Raw genomic sequence first — 21,738 nt, 5'->3', positions numbered from 1 at the left:
CACAACTGTAGTGTCCTCTTATCTGAAAAGTTGTTTATTGACTTCATCTAAAAATACGCACTTAAAAGACTGACCATTTGAAAATTTGCTAATTCAGTTTAATATCACCGATATTAAACTGAATTAGCAATTATGAACGAAATCATACTTGGGCACAGTTTTGCCAAGATTTATGCCTACCACTAATACTGTCGTTCGATTTTACTAAGTAACAGAAATGAATACATTACAACCCACTTAATTGAAATATCTCTTACTTCCGAATATAGTGCATAATATTTTACGACAGCTTTCACATTCCGAAATATTCATAATCACGCCTTCACGAAGTTTTAAGTAATTACGAAACCAATTTGAAATACGCAGACGAAAAGATATACTGGCGCCATTCACCTATTAATTGTGACAACATGAAGATTATTCAAATAGCATGATTCAAAAACCAATGTACGTTAGTTTCGAATGTCGCATAAATACCACAAAATTGAATATAATGTTATAATATCTTACCTTTATGTTAATTAAAATCAAATTAGCGTAAAATTTTACTAACAGCATAAATTCAAAATAATATTACTGTTATTCAAGGCCATAAGTTCTTTACTGATAAGATACGTTTGCAGCAAACAAAGTCCAACAAAAGCGCCAACGTTTAAGTGGGAAACGCAGGAAATTTCTAGTCATTATCAAGGTGTAGTTGTAAGAGCAATTATAAATGAGCAGAATCACGTGATTAAAATGACTTCCTCAAGAGCGAAGCTAGTAAAAACGCATGTATTCTAATATGCACCGATAACGGCCGCCCTACTTCACCGATTAATTTTCAAAACAACTCGATTACCTCAGAGAGTTGAAATGTAGCATACCTGATAAATCCACATACCCAAATTATGTTTTTTAAAAAAGGTAATATTTTAATATTAATAATTCCAAAATGTCTTAATTTTCATAAATTTCTGAAAATTCTCAAAATGTAAATTTAGTCATCGCTTTAAGATGCCGAGTTGTTTACATGAAAATTATGAATAAATCAATACATAATTATATATTAATTCATTAAGTGCGGACTCCGACGATAAGATATAATGATAATACGTAAATAGTGAATTACAAATACCGCGAAACAAAACGAATAATAAAAAAAAAAGAGCTAACGTCCTACAGCGCATTCTTGCGGTTTCCGAGATAAAAAAAAAAAAAGTCCTCAATACTTCCTCCCCTCCACCTAAGTAAACCAAACTAGTTTAAAAAAATCTTAAAAAATAGAAAAGTACGCTTTCCACCTCCCTCCCCCAATGCCGCTATACGCTAACAGCCAATCCGACGGCATGTGGGGGACAAGAAGTCGGTACAATCCTTAAAACATTCACGTACGATGTATGCATATCTATCTGTATACATCTATCTATATGTGTGTGTGTATGTATTATATATACATGCACACACACACAAACATACGCACGCGCTCAGGTTCGCATATATATATATACATACACACAAACGTAGACAAGCATGCACTCGGTTGACAATCACGGGCACTAACACACGCGCGTGCGCGCACTGATATATACATACACACACACACACACACACCAACAGAATCGCATGTACACGCACATTCACGCATGCACGCACACAGTCTCCAACTGTGATACGGGCGACGAAGGAATAAGCAAAGCAACAGCGGAACCATACCTTGCTCTGGTAGCATAGCTCGCTACTCGGCCTTGGGCTAGAATGAAATGATTGGTCGTCATCAGAATGTTGCTATGGGAGCTGGCCTCATTATGATATTCAAATAGCAGGGGGGGAGAAACGCTAGCACTAAATGAATGTTTGAACTCGCACCCAGATTGGCTGGCCGAGACAAGGCAGCGATGTCCATTAGCATTGCATTTGCTGGCGCGTGCATTTCAGCTTCGCACCTAAAATGACTCTGGGTTTTTATTGGCGAAGTCGCCCCCTTGTTTATGGCTCCAACTGTCAATCGCGTACCGGGGATAATGCCAGTACACAGCAGATGCCCTTGTCTTGAGACCGCTAGACGCTTTTAAAGATGGCCTGGGTGTGCGCAAAATGGCGGCGACACAGTTCGGAGGAGTAGTTTAAAATGCTCGAGTTTAAAAACGGAACATTTGGGATTTAAGGTGGAGTGACAGCTTAACGAGATGGAAGTGCGGGAGAAAAGAAGCAGATCTCATGGATGAGAGGATGCACGGAGAAGTGTCGTTAAAAGAGAAAGAGGAAAAAAAAAAAAACTACGAAGGGCGTTAGTAAAAGAAGTTCAAGAAAAGCTTAAAATATTTATGCAGAAACAACTTACAGCAGTTATTTATTTTGAAAAACTGAGGCAAATTTACTAACGTCACCACGTGACGAATAACACATTTAATTTGAAAACTACACGCAATTTGCATATTTCTAAATATTAAGTAGCGATTTATATAAATCTGATTATCACTGTAATTTTAACTGTAATTTTCTGATAGATGTGTAAATGAACTTAAAACAGTATAATAGGGTAATCCCCTTTTTCAACAAATTATTATTCACCATTTTTATATAATCCATTCCTCTAGCGAAGGCTAATATTTACTGAAGTGTTTAATACTCGAAGATTACTCAGCGAATTATTCTAAATTAAAAATAATGAAATGTTTGTCCTAATCCATTTTATAAGACACGTGGTAAAAGAATTGCTCCCATATGACATTATACCTGATTAATTGACATAGGATAAGCATTAGTTATGATGCGTGCAAATAAAAATTAGGCCAAGGCATCTGTTTACCAGCCATTCTTATACATTTAAAATTCTTCACACATCTGGTAAACGTTCATATCTATGCATTTTAACTACGTCCACAGTCAAGGCTAAAATCTTAAATCATTTCCTAAATCGCGCTTAGTATGTCTTAAAGAAGCTAATCACCATATGTGTACTGGTTTCATTCTAGGTCCATATGGCATTGCGTAACAAATCCAAACGGACGAGTGTCAGGCAATGTAATTTTTTTTTTTTTTTTGCTGCGTTTAAAACAAATAAATATATTTGCTGATTTAATTAGAGAAAATATTAAAATGCTGTTTTGAACCTCTTAAGTTTTGTTTATTGTCTGGAAAAAATTTTCCTATCAAGTTACTATAAACATTTATTCCAGTGGGAATATATCCCCTCCCCACATCGAAATCAATACTTTGCTCCACACTAATATGTGATAATTATGGAGAATAGCCCTAATGTTTTCATTCTCTTCAACCATCTAAAATGTTTGAATCTTCATCACCATATGCAGTTCCGATTCATCGCCTAACTGGAAACAATGAGACATTATGGATTTTCTAGACGTGGATAGCAGAAAAATTAGGCCTAATCTATACATAAAATATTAAGATTTCTGTATAATCTTTGTTATATATGCTATTATTGTTAACTGCATTTCGAATACCCTCTTCAACTTTCTCCCTACAAGGGAGTATAGCACCAACCGACCGGAAATCCAGTAGGAAATGAAATTCCCTAAACCGACAACCGCTGGCACACTATAACAACCAACGTAGACCTATTCTGGGAAGCGCACGATGAGAGAGAGAGAAAAAGCGAGAGCATTTGGTGGGTGACGGCAAGAGGAAGTGAGAGAAAGAGAGCAGTAGCCCAAACCCTACTGTGCTGTGGGGGACACCCAAAGCAGCAAGTGCACAGTTGGCAGCCAATAGACATTGCTCCTGCTATCCTCAGAATTTGGATGGTACTGCGGCTACAACGTTAAGCTATCGCCCGGCGGTTTACACAGGCCAGCGTCCATTGCCGTTATATACTACAGTTAGTGAGTCACGCACTGTTTCAACACACTTCAGCCGTGACTACGCGTACGGGATATTTTGGGGGGTGTTTGGATGTGGTCGGTGACACTCTATGTTCGGGTAATGGACGGAAAACACCAGACAGCTGGAACAAGCAAGTAGTTTGGATTTAGGCTTAACTAAACAGATCAGCTACAGAAGAGAAATGTTCCTAAATCAGTTATGTATCATTCTCACTTCGCAGCATGCACGATATGGAAACGCAACGCAAACGAGCATCCCTAAAAAAAATGGCCAAGAAGATCATGGTTGCCTGGATGCGAGATTTACGGTTCTCATCCTGAGCGCGCTACTCGACTATCAAAGGAGCCGACGTTTGATCGTAGTAGTTGCCCGCACCCCGTCCGGCTACAACCGGCTGCTGTAGTCCGTAAGTTATCCGTGGTAGTAGAGTAAGTTGGGTAGCAGACCATGTGCGTTCATATCGGCACCTCCAGGGAGACTGAAATCACGGAAGTTGGGGAACTGAGGTTTCCGATCTGTACTGAAGATGGTACAATTGAAAGATTCCTCATACCTTAAAGTCCTGATGATGTTCGGCCTCTGAAGAAGCTGCATATTGACTTCAGAAGATAAGCCTCGAAACCTATCTGTTCACGGTCATGAAAAAGGTAAAACATTTCCACGCTAATCCGCTTTTTCACACTGTTTTCATCATTCGTTTACTTTGTTTGACTTAAGAAGATTATGGCTTGTTGTTGACAGGAAGTATATTTATCTAATCTACTTTGGTTAGACGCATTACGCTAGATTCATAAGCCTAGAATACTCGTAAACAATTCCTATTAGCATACACTAACATGACGTTACTACAGTGAACTTAATTAAAACCAACTACGGTAACGCGTTTCAAGGAAAAAATGTTTATTCATTATGTTAGAACAAAATACACTTACCACGCTCGTACTCTGGCACAACTGTGCGGAGGCAGCGGCCATATGCCCGCACCCCACGCGCTCAGAAAGCAGCACTGCGAAGAATATGAATACGCAAGACGGCTGAGCTCCTGGCGTGCGTTTTTTAACCGCCCTCTCACACTTCCAGCACGCTGTTGCCCTTCTCACTATTTGACCAGGGTCAGCGACTAAGACAAAAGACTCCCTCTCTTGCTGCTTGTCCACTAGTAGCGGCGTTGTCCCGTTGTGTCCACTGAAAGGGCGGCAAATCCCGACGCAAGTCATTAACAATGGGCGAATTAATGCCTTCTTCACAGGATGGCGAAGTAGTGCGCGATGAAAATGTGACACATGGTGTGGCAAAAACGAGGCTATCAGATCCACTACGTCGGCCCGAAAAATCGATACTTGCCACGAGCTTCACGGGCTGACGTTTCCCGCTAGACCTTCAGTGACATCTCCTTGGAGTCGGACGGTGAGCAGACGCGCCGTTACAGCTGGCGAGGCGACTAATGCAGCTCCCTAATTAACGCACGAATCTGACTAAAAATGGCCGTGAGAGATGTGACTCATACCAAGCTCCCCTCCTCATGCTCTAAGCTAACTCACTGCTCTTGTTATTCGAGTTTTCCGCCAGTCTTGATAATACTGCAAGCGTCTTCGGTAAAGCTTACAATTGCTTCTTCCTCTTTGGGACAATCGTTATTTGCCTGGAGCTTCGGACGCTCGACCAGAGAAGCGGCCGTGAAAATATCGGTGTGAGAAGACAAGAGTATTTTTACTGTACTAATTAATTATTCAAAAATTAATTGGATTGTAATACGCATGCGTCAAGTAGTCACCTCGGCGAATGGAATGGTGGGTAAACAGTTATGGCGTCTGCGAGTGTGTGGAGGTAAGCTAGCTACTGAAATGAGGATTATAGAGGTTTTACGTTAAGCAAGTAAACGTACTGTTAAATGTTAATCAACCCTTCAGCTTATGTAAGCGATCATTGCGTGTTGTTCTGTTACAAATTATTAAAATATTCTGTAAAGGACATTTTTTAAAGCAGCTTATCCGTTGCTGCCTTTAAGTTGCGAAACATGGTGGGTTTGTAGAAATTCTGTGCTTCGCTATTATTCTCTTCAATTTTGCAAACACATATGTGCACATAGTAATATATATATATTTAAAATAAGCATTGTGAGGTAGTCATACCCACTAGATCCATTTTTCAGTAATGATTTTTCAACACTCGCTACTGATTCTTTGCAAAATACGCTAATTACATAATACACTGCCCTGTATTTCATATTTTGCCTCGAGGATTCTTTAGTATACTGTTCCTACTGGATGTGTTCAAATTTTTTAATTAAACAGTTCATTTGTTTTGGTTTTTTATGTTATTTTGTGGATTTTCTCAGTAATGTTTTCCATTATGATTGATTCTCATCTTTTTTAATCTTCATATTTTTTTAATTATGGAAATTATTTTATTAGTATTTATAATATGATATTTAATAAGTTCGGCAGCACGTAGCAAAGGGGTTATCTTTAAATGACACGGGCACTGTTGTGCTTGTAGTCGTTTTTTATGTATGTAAATATTTAAAAAAATGTTAAACATATTTTAATTTTTTTGTTTCTAAGCTGGAAAATCCTAAATTTTCTAAAATATTTTTTGGGTCTATGATATCATTCCAGAATTAATCCGCATATCACAGAAATTACACTTAACTGCCCTCCATCCTCCCATTACAGAATGTAATATCATTTAGAGATAGCTGGTAACACAAAGTTGTATGCATTAAGTGCAATGCCAGTAGACCATAAACCTATCTGATAAAGTATGTCATAGGTTTTAAAATGAGTGACTTTACCGAAAAATAATAATGATAAATAAATAAATAATAGTGGGAAGAATAGCTTTCAATTTCATCCAGGTCCTCTGATCATTTTTACATCCATTAGTGAGACAACCTAGGTAGAGCAAAAACCTTTTTGAGGAAATGCATAGCCATCCATTTTTGTTGGAATTTACAGTTTTATAGTGTAATTATGTTTAAAATGACTTTTTTTGCCTTCTGTAATATAATATTGTTAACTGCATTGAGCATGTATTTCATGTTTTTATTCATAAATTGTCTTTTGGTATCTGCATTTTTGATTGGCTATCTTGCTTAATTTCTCAATATCTGTGTTTGATGAGATGTTTGGTCATTTAATAATATAGCAGGAGAATTCAACTGAATTATTAAATTAGTGTATAAACATCAGCTTCTGTTTCAAGATATCTAATATAGCAAATTTTCAAAACAATCTTTCTATGATCTGTTTATGGGATTTGTTCTGGGATGGAATACAGTATTAATTATATATCATCAGTTACTAGGGGTTGCACGTCTTACATGGTTTGTGAAACCTAGCAGTGTATATTGTCTCTTAGAAATAAAAACATTGACTAAATAAAATTCTTGATCCCCCCCCCCTGCTCTGGCATCATGATCTACATTTGTATTCTAACTCATCAACATCCTTCTCAGCATTAATCTGGGTAAAACTTACAGCTGGTTCACTGCCCTTTAAACCACAGCTCATTATCTATTTCCCTCACCTCTGAGCACAGTACCATTCATAAGTTATACTGCATTATACTACATCAGAATTAACTGCCATTACTTTCTGTAATTTTGCATCATCCACCTTGAAACCTTGGGCTATATTATTAAGACTATATTAAGATGTCATAATATTACATGGGGTCCAAGGACTCATCTGGGGATGTTACTCCACAAACAACTCGCCATCTATACTACATAATCCACTACCCACTAATAAAATTTTTGTGTTAATTACATGTTTTCTGGCTGATTTGTATGTATGCAAGATGAAAACTTGATTTCCAGAAGGGGAAAAAAAATAAACTTATGCTGCTCTCTGTATAAAATTTGGCTAAGTTGCCTTCAGTTTAAAAAGTCCATATAAAGATTCCTCTTGTCCTGAGGAGAATTGAACTTAGGTCTTTTCTAGTCATTCATTATCCCTTCATTCTTCCACTTGCACTGTGGAGGTGCTTAAAATAGAAATATCCCAAGTTGAGGATTTCAGCTTATAAATTAAGCAACATAGTCCACAGGACAACCTGTGGCATGCCATCTGTCATTTCACTCTTTTGAGACCATCACTGTACCACACAATATACTAATGTCATTTGGCCATATCCATACCACCATTCTGTTTATCTGTTCCCTCAATTTTAGTAATTTGTGGTGTTTTTTTCAAATTCCTTTGCAAAACCAAAAAAAAAAATCACTGTATGCTGCTCCTCACCAGTGTAGTTGCCACTGTTATAAATTGTAACCAGATTACTTACACAAGACCACTTTAATAAACTTATGCTGCTCTCTGAAGATATTATTTTCCTGACTTATATTCCAGCACTATCCCACACAAACTAGTTGAGAATTCAGTGTACTGTATTTATCTCTTATGCGGTGCTTTACCCTTTAGTCAGAAACTCCAGTTTCAGGAAGCATTTTGTCATAATTTTTAAACTTAACTACTAATAGTCTAAATAAACATTCAATTATGAATAATAGTTATTGATCCCTCAAAACATTCAAATCATGTGAACACACACGCATATCTACCAGCATAAATACTTGTCCTTAGGGGATGCTGCAGAGGAATGGCACGCTGACTGCATTAATTGCCTAAAATCCCTAATTAGGAGATTCGACCTATCTTGCACAAATGAGAATTGGATTGGGAATAGTTCAACTTGAATTTTTTATTTAGTCATAAGATTATAGAATAAGAAAGTGCAACACACTCCATTAAAAATATGTACAGCAAAATGTAAATTAAAGATGCCAAGAAATTATATACTTGGTTTAATCCTTTATCCAAGTCTAAGAAACAAAGTCTGCACGTGAAGTAACTTCACGACTGGGCAACTCATGTATAGAGGCTAATGACCTTCACATTTACCTCAGTATCCCATAATGCAAAGCACATATCCTTACGGATATATAATGCTATTGTCCAGTCATGAAGTTACTTTGCATGCAAGCTTTGTTTGCCTATACTTGGGATAAAGGATTAAACCAAGAATATAATTTCTTGGCATCTTTAATTTATAGTATAACCAAGTGGAAAAACTTTCATCAGAGCAAAGTGCCCATAACTGTTATTAAAGTCACAAAATATTTGAGAATGAGCCCAAACAGTATTCAAAATAAAATTTGAGAATTTATAACCAAGGATTTCAGAAAATTAATTTAGAATATTCTTATATTATATGTTAGAAATGATATCAAACCATTTAAATTGAGATTCTTTCTTCTTTCTAATTCTATGCCTTTTTACTCTACAAAGAGATTAGCTGGAGGTGTCAAGGTTTTCCTTCCAATGACTTGGGTTTTTCATCCCATAAAACTACCTATAAGAACATCTAGTTACAGACATAATATGCTGGTTTCATAGCCGAGTTGCTTCAGCGATAAATCCAAAACAATCAACCAGTGGTGCAGCTCTTATAGCCTTGGGCATTTTGAACACTAGCTGAAGAAAAGCTTAGGGAAAGGTTCTATAGTTGGTGACTAGAATTAAGCTTGTATGGTTTTGCTTTGGGTAGCCTAGCACTATGGTAGCAAAGACGACAGGACTACCCAGGCATCATGATTTTAATTTTAAGAATGTTTTATTTTTTCAATTTCTTTTTACATAATCTGGAAACCCTGATTTAGAGACAGAACACACTTTTCAAGCCACTTCAGTTCTCCAATAAATGGGGTAGCGGTTTCACATGAAGTGATAAAATTCATTTCCCACCTAATGACGTTCACAAACATCCATGTCCATTGCAGAATTTGAACGTACAGCCTCTTTTGGTTGGAGAGCAAATATGCTAATCACTCAGCCAACCTGGACAGCAATCTTATGCTCATTAGATCCCATATTTTTATAAGATTCTCTCTCTCTCTAGTGTTCATTGCTGTCAATGAACTATTCTGTAGTGTTCAGTGACAGCAGTGGAATGCTATGCTACTACAAACCATTACCACACCACTGTTATCATTCAGTTGTGATATGCAAATATTAGTCTGCTTAACCACCATACCAGCCTGGACATGCACACATCCATAATTACATGGAGTGAAGTGTCCATTGAAGTCAATATAAGCATTGGATATTATAGAATAAATGATATAGATACAAAGCATATATTTTTGATATATTTGATCTATGCAGCCAGTTGGGTGGTTAAAGGTGCACCTAGTAGAATTTACTTAAGTCTTTGTCAAAATTTCATTTAAATCATCATTGCACAGCCAGTTTTAGCACATAGATAAACATCTGAACACTGATATAATTTAAGTAGGAAAAGGTAGTATGAATAACTCTTAGTGAGGGAATACCATGAGTAGACATATAAATACAAAATTAATGACGGAAAATCTTGCATATAAAGATTTTTTTAATAGTATAATTTTTGCCATGTGTGTCATGGGCATCTTTAGTACATGTTAAGCTGAAATTAAACAATAACTGAATTCCAATTCCAAAAAGGTCATGCATTATGGAAAAAATGCCAACTAATTGTGAAGAATTATTATTTTAATACTTTTTAATCCTAGATGTCAGTTATTGGCAAATTATGTTGTATAATGCATCTCTAATATTTGATTCTTGTTTTCCCTTTCATTTTTTTCTTAAATACTCTTTGTATATTTGGGTCTACAGTTCACTTCTGAAAGCTGTTCGACTTAGATTCTCTTTTAAAACGTTTGCATATTTTTCTTTTCAATATGATATTCAATTTCATCCTGCTTAGAAACAACTAGTTCTGAGCTTCCTATTTCAAATCAATCCCCTGTGTGCTTGTTTATCTCAAACCAGCATGAAGATATCACTATCAACAATAATATAGTTCATGAGACTTATTTTGTGCCTCCATGGGAATTTATATACATTTATGTTGGAACATAGTAATTAATGATCAGCGCTCGACATATATCTGTGGCAAGTGGATTTTGCCAGCCAGCAAGTAGTTATAAAAAGATTTAACAAAATAGATTCTTTTTATTTAGTAAAAAAAAAAGTAACTTTCTAAAGAAAAAAAACGTAACATCAGTTTGTAAAACTCCTGTTGTTCTTACTGGGAATATTTTAAAAGTGGGAGAATAGAATTTGGCATAAGTTGTCCAGTTCTGGTAAAGACTAATCCATATTCCAAACAGAAATTAAGCAAGCTTTGTCCTTTTCTTAATATTTTCCCCCAAACATTTCTGTATATTTGGTATTCATTTCCTACTCGTATATATTTAGAGCTCCAAGTACAGTTTTTTTTTTTTAAGTCATCCGCTTTCTAATGACTCAAATTCTTTAGTGTTGTTCTTCCTTAGTGGAAGCTTCTTTAAGACCATAAGCACAAATAAGTCTCATTCAATTTTCCATGTTGATAGTTTTCCACTGCCTTACTTTAAACTACCTACCACAAAAGATTATCTTGTATTCAGTATTTGTTACTGTACCACTTCCATTCTTTTCCTGATCTTAATTATTTAAAAGACTCTTAATCTGTTTTTGTCTTCATTTCTGTATTGTCTTCTATATTGATGTGGTACTTTTCTAATTCATTTGCCATTTCCACTTTTACATTGGTGTTATTTTCGGTGATGTCATTGACAATTGCTATTATTATTATTATTATTATTAGACACCTCCAGGGAGTCCAAAGACTCATCAAGGGAGGGTGCTCAATCCACCAACTGACCGCAACTACACTAATGCCATCTACTGCCGACCACCACTAGTATTTCCAAAGATAATTGCAAACATCCATGCCCATGGTGGGATTCGAACCCACAGCCTTTTGGCTAGAGAGCAGATATGCTAACCACTCGGCCACAGGCTGGCTATGTTGAGCAGAACTAAATGTCTTCATTATCAGGTATGAAATTCAGGATTGCATTAATGAAGAGTATTTAGGAAATACAAAAAGTTTTCTTTTATGTAATTTAATTACATATAACAAGATACTAGAGACAGAGATTGCTCTGTAGGCAAATTGTGCATTGCCCCAGATGGCAAATTAAAGTTGCTGGTTTGCAATAATTTATAAAACCAATTTAAAAAGTTAGTGCTTGTCCTAGAGTAGATATGCTCAAATATCTGGAATGCATATGAACAATATCTGGATTTCTTAGAAACATTTTGCAGATTTCTCCTGTGGTAACACACACACACACATTGTGCTCCAGAAGCAATTTGTCAACCTTCAAGTGTTGATTCCTTGAATAATTTTAACTAAAAAAAATTCATATCAACACAGGCTTAATTGCTGTGTTGAAGTATGGCAATTTTAAGGAAAAATAAACTAGAATGACAAGTTAAACACAAAATATTTATTTTAATACCATCTAAAACTTACTGTATTAATTTAGAAAATCACTTATTTTAAAGAAATTGACATCAATTAAAGCTCTTATAATAAATGTTCAATATGTTTTCCTTCTCTGTTGATATGCATTACTTTTATCATAGTAATGCTTTCATTGCTCGATCATTTTGTGGTTCGTGATTTTAAATGTCATAAACATCCAAAATCTTCTGATACAATGCATCCCCTTCTGTTTTGCACATAAACTAACACTTACTAGTGTCCCTAGATTCAGTGGTCTAAAGGGTTAGTGGAGAAATCTAACTGGGCAAGGATAAGGGCTTCAATCCATTCACCAGATTTAAAAAAAAAAAAAAAATTTCAATATGGAGCCCAAATTGTAGTTGGGCTCCATATTGGAAATATGCTATCACATCAGTAAAAATTCATCTCCAGATGACTTGACCATTCATTTGCTCATTTTGAAAAAAAAATTAAGGTATATTTCTTCATCGAGACCTCATCAAACATTCAGTCTAATTAATTGGCTCCAAACAAGTGCATATACATTTACTGAAACTGCCACTGGAGATTTATTCCAACTATTTACGAGGATTTTCACCTGCCCACAAATGCTAGTCATGAGTATTATTCACGCTGTGATGTAATCCAGAAAATGTCACTTTATCATTGAAGTGACATTTTGTGAAAATGTGTACCTACATAATTACCAAGAACCTAACAGCTTCATTTTCTGTATCTTCAGAGTACTATATGTCTTGCAAGTGTAGCATATCTTACTCAATCAGTACCACACAGTATTTGATTTTTTACTTGATTGTCATGTGTAGATACATCACCAGGTGATCCAGTTTCCCTTAGATATATCAATAAAACTTGTCAGTTAAGGAAATACATTCGGGAAAATTCACTGGCAGTTCTACTATTACCATTACAAAACTATAATTGAAAAAGATGTATCTGTACATTCTTCATTTAAAAATTTTGCTAGCTTCTGTTTTGGTAAAAGTACTCACTTAACCAGTCCACCAAAAAAAAGCACACAGTGACACATTATTTACAAGCCCTGAGAATGCTTGTGAGAAGTAGACTGTGTGACTATATCACAATACATGCTAAAAAGATAATGAAATGATCTTTTCTCCCCACTTGTTATCCAGAATCAGACATAGTGTGATATATGTACTTTTTTTTTCTTTTTTGCTAAAAATCATCACAGGGCCTCATCATCAAATTTCTTGCTATGTATCCTCAAGACAGAATACTGTGATCACACTACACAAAATGTTTACGTTTTTACTAACTTCCTATCAACACTTTTCCTCCAAATTAATCTATCAGGACTCCAATATTATGGGATCTTATATTTCACTCCTCTAAGGTACTTCTTACTGCATCAATTCACCTAGATCGTGGTTTTCTACTGGGTCTTTTCCTCGCCATTTTGGCATGTAACACTTGTTTTTCTAATTATTTCTTTCTCATTCTGTTTAAGTAATTATACCACCTGAAATTAGCTCTGTTACATGTTCCTGAATGCTAAATGTCAAGTTCCTTTCCACTGTTTTCATTTTTAATATTCTTCCATGCATGCCATCTGATAATTCTCCTAAATTATTCTCAGAAAAATTAGTGGAATGGACAGATTAAAAAAACTGTGGTCTACTGTTTTGACAGTTCATTTCTTGCGCAACTTTCAGAACCATAAATTAAAATTGTTTTGATGAACACCGTCACGTATATACCACTTTAGTCTTTTCACTGATTTCTCTCTTATTCTGCCAGCCTGGTTGGCCAAGTGGTTAGCGTATTCACTCTCTAGCCAAAAGGCTGCAGGTTTGAATCCTGCCAAGGGCATGGATGTGTTGTGATTGTCCTACTATATGTATTGCTGTGATCTGTGTCCTGCACCGTATGACCCTTTGATGTCTTTGCGCCATAAAAATCAAATTAAAAAAAATCTCTTATTCCATATAAATTTATTCATTTGACTTTCTACGATAACAGCTTTGCTAATTCTATTTATTTCCATGTTTATTTGGCATTTTCACTTAAAAATGTTCCTAAATAGCTAAATATTTTGCTTGTTCTATACATTCAGGATTCAGCTGATTTTTTTCAGTGTTTCTGCCTCTTTTCATAGTCTTTATATTGCTGAATTTTATGCCATATTTATTGCAGTGGTTATTCAGTTAGGGAATTGGGAAGACTTATCTGCATAAAGTGAAGAGCCAAGATGAATATCACTAATTTTGATATCAGGCCTAATGCCTCATTTCCTTCATAATATGATATAGATGAATATAAATGAATAATAGTGCAGATAATATGCACTTTATCTTGCACCTCACTTACCTCAGCCATCTTTCTATACCTCTTCAGTTTTAAATACTGACTTGCAACTTAAATTTGTGCATGTCCCATTTACTCTATATAATTAGTGTTTTGAACAGCTTTTCTCCTGACATCTTGTCATATGCTTTGTTTTTCTGATATATAAAACTTATAGATCCTTATTATATACATATTGATTTTTCACCTGTTTGTCTTAAAATGAAAATCTGATTCTGACAACTTCTGTTGTGCTTGAATCCAGCTTGTTTTTCAAGTTTTCCCTCCCACAATTTTTCTTTGTCTCATATCAAGTATGCTTGCATTAATATTATCTGGAATAAATACTTAGTAGGAAAATTCCTCTCTATAATTCTCATTGTTTTATTTCCTTTTTTTTTATAGATGGAAACTATGAAAACTTTTTTGCTCTCTGGCCAAGGCAGTGCAGCCACTGTACAACTTTTATACCTCCTGTATTTGAGTAAGTGTATGGTTGAATATCATCTGCTCCACTGACTTGCCACATATCAGGTTTTTAATGGCTTTTCTACTCAAGTATTAATGTATACTTCAGATTGCATTCCTCTTTAATTTTTTCTACCACTGTCCTGTCACTTCTTGTTTCATTTAGCCATCTTTCAAAGTAATTACTCCAACATCTCAAATATCTTTATCTTATTCCTTTTTTTGGTATACCCTTTCTCCATTTCTGAGCTTTTTCAATAGCTTCCAGAACATTTTACTACCTTCCTGATATCTATCATCTGAATTCTTACCAGTCTTCCCATGAATACTTGTTCAGCTAGTCAGTGAGAGACTTAAATAAGAATATAGAAGATAAATATCAGGCAGTCCTTGGAGATTTCCTGATACCATCTGTGGAGTGTTGGAGCCTCTTCAAAAAGAAGAATTGAATAGATTGGTGATGTGTAAATGTAGTTCAAACAATGTTAGTCAACACTGTCATTGTTTTGGTACAGTGCATTGCAGGAAAATCTAGATTACTATTTTTTTTTTTTAATCCACTGTTCAAAACACATGACTTATCTTGATTCTAAAGATAGCCTTTTTTTTTTTTTTTTTAATGTGAATCCTGTATATGAAAGATTGTTGACTCGTTACTACCTTGCTGGGCTAAGAGTTATATGAGATGAAATATAGAATTTTTTCAAGCTCCTAAATGTCTCTAGTAAGCAGGATGGCATTTGGTTGAAAACAATGAAAAATGCTTTAGAATTGTCACTACAAGTTGTTTCTAATAGATGGTTTTCTGTGTGTGATTTGCATTTGTGTTTTTAACAGTATCTGAGTGAGTTTATAAAGCATTGGCTAAAAGTAACTAAAGTTATATATACGTATATCACTAACAGAATTAAATGGAAAACTTACCTACTTGAATTCAAAAGTTCAAAGCACAATGAATGTTGTAGTGACTGTGCATTAAATATTTGATCAGATAACTGAAATCATATAATATACTAATGGAAATTGTAACACAGATTGTATGCAGATTTAAGAAGAATTCAGATGTAAGACAAGTGTTTACTGTTATCAAATCAATCCACATCTTACTCTTAAACATTTAAACTCTGGAAGTTAAGTTTGGGCCAGAACATGATAGCTTTGAAAGAAGCATCACTGCAGCATTTGTAAAATGCAGATTATTCTAGCTATCACCAGGTTAGCAGGATGAGAAGCAGTTTATTTTATGTAGTATGAAGCTCTGCTATTTTATTATTTTTTTTATGTAGCTCCCATCTGTGAAAGGTTTTTGTAAACCTCTAGTATTTTTGTATAATTGGTAGGCTAAGAATTTTTTCTTGCTTTTTTTTAAAATTAATTTTATGTATTCTTTATTTAAAAACCCTGTTATCTTTAGACCAAATGTTGAACTTTTTAAAGCTACTTTGGGCCTCCAGTAAGTAGGGTGATGGTCTCACACTAGGTGGTGAAATTCCTGAACAAGTTCATGATTATTTCAATGAAAACTTGGAAAGAAGGTGGATTCTTTTTCAGTGTCTTCTTATTTCACCTGAAATTTGCTTGAATGCTGTGATGCATTGACCAAGATAGTAAATGCATACTGAGAACTTTGTATATATATACATATTTATATATAGTCCCACAGTTTCGGTGAACCATTTGTCATTACGTATCAAAATTGTTAAGCTGGCTGAGGCCTACCCATTTTATATTACAAATCGCAGATTTAGTAAAGCATTTTTTTTTTTTTAATATATAATGTAGCTCCCATCTGTAAAAGATTTTTGTAAACATCTAGTACATTTTTGTACTATTGGTGGGCTAAGAATTTTTTTCCTTATTTTTTAAAAATTAATTTTATGTATTTTTTATTTATTTATTTTTATGTAGTCCAGAAACCCTGTTGTCTTGAGACCAGGTATATAGATAATTCTGACAGCTAAATAGTCTTGATACCTTTGATAACCTAGATGCCTAAATTTATTAACAAATTCATTTAGTATGCAGAAAACAAAGGCACATACTCAAAACACTGGATTGTAATTGAATCACTTCTGATTGGTGTAATAAGAATTAAATCCTTATATCATTATCAACTTATCTTTTATCTGTACTACTCATGTAACTAAGATGTTATGCAACTTTGCAGTGCCAGGGGATAGGGAGGTGGGACAAAATTGCAGTTAAGCCACTGATCCACATAAAATAAACTTTTTTTCCCTTATGATTGGACTTAATATAAGCATTTAAATTTTTGGAAATATTTAGCTGCGTTTTATTAGTTAATGTAGCCAAATCCTTTCCAGGCTTAAAATGACTCATTTTTTTTATAACATATGGTATTGAAATTTTTTTTTTTACTAATTAGGTTTATCCATTAATTTAATAAATATATATTAAATATATATGACAGTTTATTAAAGATATACAGCAGTTCTAACCAGTTTTTGGTTAGTTGATAACCAATGGGATATTATAAATTATACTGCACAGTAAAGAAAATTTATTGAAAATAACTGTTTTGTACTAAAAATAATAATATATCATCAGTGTAATTAAGGAAATAGTTTTTTAACCTCTAAGAAGGATAAAAATAATGTTTTTAAGCAAAGCTAAATCTCTGCATTAAGAAATTAAAAGTTTCTGATAATGATAGCATTACTATTAACAGTCAGATTGGTACTGTTTTTGCTGTAATTTGGATGATTATTACTGTGAAACAGTTTAATATTAATTTTCTACAGGGTACATTTGAAGTGTCTTGGCACTTCAATTTCTGAAATTAGACTAAATATTTTATTATATCAGACACCTTAAGTGATCAGGTGGAAGAATCTCCACTTTGATTCTCTTGCAGGTATTTTTATAGTCCTTAGGTGGTTGATAACTTTATCCTTTGTGAGGTCATCACCTTGTTTATTGCAGATCTGAAGTGACTGGAAAAGAAAAAAAAAGTGTTCTGGTTTGTGGATTATCTCATCCTTTCGGTCATTCACAGTATTAATTCATATTAGATTGCTATATAGAACTTTTGTTACACAGGTAGGCATGATTTGCCATTTGAAGAATCAAGAAGTCGCACTATAATTTCTTTCAAATATTAGATCAATTTCAGTTATAAGATTTTTCTCACTCTCACACATGCTCACATGTGTGTATGTATGTATGTATGTATGTATATGTGTATATATATATATATATATATATATAGCCAGTCCGCTTGGCTGAGTAGTTAGTATATCCACTTTCCACATATGTGGGTTGAAATCCTGCCTTGAGTATGAATGTGATTATTCTTAGGTGGTAGATGAATTTCATTGCCTGCTGTGAGATCACTGCTCTGCTTAACATTCAATCTGAAGTAAACTTGTCTTTCATAAGGTTACAGATTGTATTAAATCTGGCTTTAGCAATTGTATCTCAATTTTATTAAAAAATGTCCTGTAAAACAAATCCTGATATACTTTTTTTTTATAATATTTGAGCATGGTAATGTTAAATTGGGTTTGTTCACCAACCACTGCTATTGCCTTCTTCAATCCATCCATCCATTAAGATGGCTAGAATACTCTGGTTTAGGGGCATGACAAATTGATGTAACCTGCATGCCACATTGCTGCTGCATCCCCTAAGAGCTGTGTGTTCACAGAGCCAGTCTGTTTTGAGGGATGAAAAATCCGAGTTTCCAAAAAGGGAAAAAATCCTCACCTCTGTATGAGACTGACTAACCATTTGATTTGAAAAGGCCTGATAAAGGTTCCTCACAATCATGTAGGTGGGATTCAAACCTGGATCTTTCCAACCAAAGGGCTTGTCTGCCAACTGAGCTGAGGTGTTCACCCATCACCGAACATGTGAAAAATCTCCTTACCGTTCCATTCCTTTTCTTGTTAATATAGTAAAATTTCTTTCCCAGCTAAATGTCTCTTATATCACCTCTCCTCTTCTTATTAACCAAATATTTCCTCAACTTATATGTGTAGCTACTCCAGGGTGACTAATAATGAGTAGATGACAGTTACTATCAGAGTTTTATTTTGCTGATTTGAAAAATATTCTTGAAACAAGCAACAAAAAGTTTGATTTCCAAGAACTTCACACTTTAGATAACTTTTTTTTTTTTTTTGGAAAAAAAAGTGTAATGGTTGTAATACAATAAAAATTATAACAAAAAAAAAGTTTGATCAGGAGCACTGTCTTAATTTTTAATAATTTCAGCAGGGTAAGTTTCTGGCTACTGTCATTCAGTATTAATTGTATTTCATGTTTTTGTTTATTTGTAGGATTATGCTTGCTGATATAAGGCTTTGATATGACCATTACCTGAGTTTCTTGAGTGAGCAAATGGTGGAGAGGATTCAGAGGTGGGTTTCAAAATTTGATTGATAGGCAAAAAAAAAAAAAAAAAAGAGAGAGAGAGAGGAATGTGATAGAAACATGAGTTATGAAGTGGGATTTTATAGGATGGATACAGAAGAAAATTTTCAAATACATTTTTTTGATTCTTCTTTTGCAGTTACTTGATTGCTTGCTGATTGAATGAAATATGTCAACCTTCTTGCACTCTGTATCTATGGTATTTCAACAGTACTCTGCTCTGCACTTCACTTTCATGTGTTGGTTGACATATAACAGACATGTAAGGAAGCTAATGCAGGAATAAATGAGATACTAGTGCATTTTTGCTACACATTCTGTAACCTCTCATATATGGAATGGTATTATAAAATTGAGCAATTCATGCATATTTCTCTTTAACAGATGACTGGTTCAATTCAGTTGGACCACAGTGATATGTTAAGTTAAAAAATATTAGCTGTTGCAAGTGTTGAGTTTAAACAACCAAACTTTTGATTTGTGTTGTTTTCTGAGGATAACATTAAAGTTGATAAATGAGGATAAGGAGTAGCTGCTTTGCATGAATAGGTTGGCATGGATAGGTTGGATAAGAATAATTCATTGAGAAAGAGAGTATAGAAAGAGAAAATGATAATGCATTTTTTTAAAGTGAATTTTATGAGTAGTGACCAGAGTGACAGTTTTTTAAATATGAAATCGGAGATAGAACAAGCTAAAACTCCTCTTCTATACCATCAAATGTAATGCTAAACATTATTACTAGAAAGAGTAAAGATTTAAGAAGATGCAAATATCTCTTGCATCTTCTTAAAACTAACAAAACATTTCAGATCTTGTCTGGTGTCTCAAGAATAGCAAGATATTTCTAATTAAAATGTATTTTTTATTTATATGAAAGTTGACTGCTGTGTGATATCCACTAAGTTTTCCTAGCTGTAATTCATATTGTACATCTTGTTAAATGTATTATTTTATCTCTTTGGCATCTTCCAACATGAATGCATTTTTTAGATAATGTTAAGAAATATGAAATACAAAACTTTTTTTTTTTAAGATTGGTATCCTGATTTTGAAATGAAATGTTAGTGATCAAAAACAATTGGAATTCAAGCATGCATCTGAAAATGTGGACTCGACATGCGATGTAGAACAGCCATAAACTCACAACTCAGATGGGTAGCCTAATCAAGACTGCAGTAAATTCTCAAAAAAAGATTTAGAAATTTTTGCTTATAAAATTCAGCTAGCCCATGTTCCTCAAAGCATCTGGCAAGCCAAATAAATTGAAGCTGTCCATTCTTTGCTTGAACTTGTAAATTGAAAAAGTTGACCAAACTGATTTACACTTGAACAATCAAAAACTGTTGATATTGGATGTCAGAAAATTCCAATTCATGAATGACAAATGCATTCTGTTCAGTACATTTATCATGTGGTATTACTGCTGAAAATGTGAACTTTGAAGATAACGACAGCAGTGCCTTCACTGACAAGCAGAAAAATGATAAATACCTTTTTTTGCAACCTCACTCACAGCATCTTCATCATACTCATTTTGCAGTTTTAACAAGACAGGACAGCTCAAGTAACAGAAAAATGGATGCATTTCAAGACTTTTTCCACATCAGTTGATTTTACAGTTTGCAAACATTGGTTGGCCTGCAATGCCATTTGATTTAATGGATTTGTGTGTGTGTGTGTGTGTGTGTGTGTGTGTGTGTGTGTGTGTGTGTGTGTGTGTGTGTGGAGATATTAGAAAGAATATGTTAATAAGTCTCAAACACCTAGTTGATAACTAAATGTCATCAGAGACAAAACTGTAGTGAACCAAAATTTTATGCAAAGATTTAAGCTTTGTAGCACAGCCATTGGAGATGTTTAAAGGACATCATATACCATAAGAAATGAAACAATATTTTATTACAATGAATAAACTTCGTACTTTCATTCTTCCATTCAAAAGGTAACATAGTTTCGCGACATGTGAATTACCCTATATATTTAAAGAATTTTACAAAACAGTAAATTAAACAAAAGTAACAAACATTGTTTGTTAAATACTGGCTTAGTGTCAGTTGCATTTGTGATGATTTGCCAGTAAAGGTATTTACATTTCGTCTTCAGTTGACTTTAGTCTTTTTCATTTCATTTTATTTTAAAAGGCAAAAAAAAAAAAAAAAAAAAAATGTAATCTGTGGTACCAAGATGATATACAGTTAACTAATTTTGATCATCATCCTTATTTTCCTACATTAAATAAAACTAAAGTTATTAATCCTAACATTACACAGAAATAACTGTCATTTGCCTTTAGAGATTTATAATATTAACCTATTTCTGAGTCGCTATTGTTTCGAAAAGGCATTATTAGCTATCCCCACGTGATTTTTTGCATTCTTTATAAGTGATGCAATA

At 34.3% G+C, this 21,738-nt stretch overlaps 1 protein-coding gene and 1 long non-coding RNA gene across 4 annotated transcripts in view; one reads left to right on the top strand and one right to left on the bottom strand.

Annotated features, from left to right (window-relative positions):
- Window positions 1-5,641, bottom strand: part of LOC150103168 (zinc finger homeobox protein 3-like) — a 127,048-nt gene extending 121,407 nt beyond the window's left edge. The window contains exon 1 of one of the 2 annotated variants that reach the window (XM_090397491.1): window positions 4,761-5,641. The gene's annotated coding sequence lies outside the window, so the exon portion shown is untranslated. Of the gene's footprint in view, window positions 1-1,695; window positions 1,780-4,760 lie in introns of those variants that run through there. The other variant, XM_090397492.1, reaches the window with a different exon arrangement.
- LOC150103167 (uncharacterized) overlaps window positions 5,633-21,738 on the top strand; it is a 170,763-nt gene continuing 154,657 nt past the window's right edge. Inside the window, exons 1-2 of one of the 2 annotated variants that reach the window (XR_016548775.1) lie at window positions 5,633-5,655; window positions 19,248-19,328. This is a non-coding gene — a long non-coding RNA (uncharacterized LOC150103167). Of the gene's footprint in view, window positions 5,656-5,693; window positions 5,744-19,247; window positions 19,329-21,738 lie in introns of those variants that run through there. The other variant, XR_016548774.1, reaches the window with a different exon arrangement.

Source organism: Typopeltis vanoorti, chromosome 9 (genome assembly GCF_054136105.1).
Source record: "Typopeltis vanoorti isolate ZY-2024b chromosome 9, IOZ_Tvanoo_1.0, whole genome shotgun sequence".
Taxonomy (NCBI): domain Eukaryota; kingdom Metazoa; phylum Arthropoda; class Arachnida; order Uropygi; family Thelyphonidae; genus Typopeltis; species Typopeltis vanoorti.
This window is presented reverse-complemented; position numbering and strand designations above follow the sequence as displayed.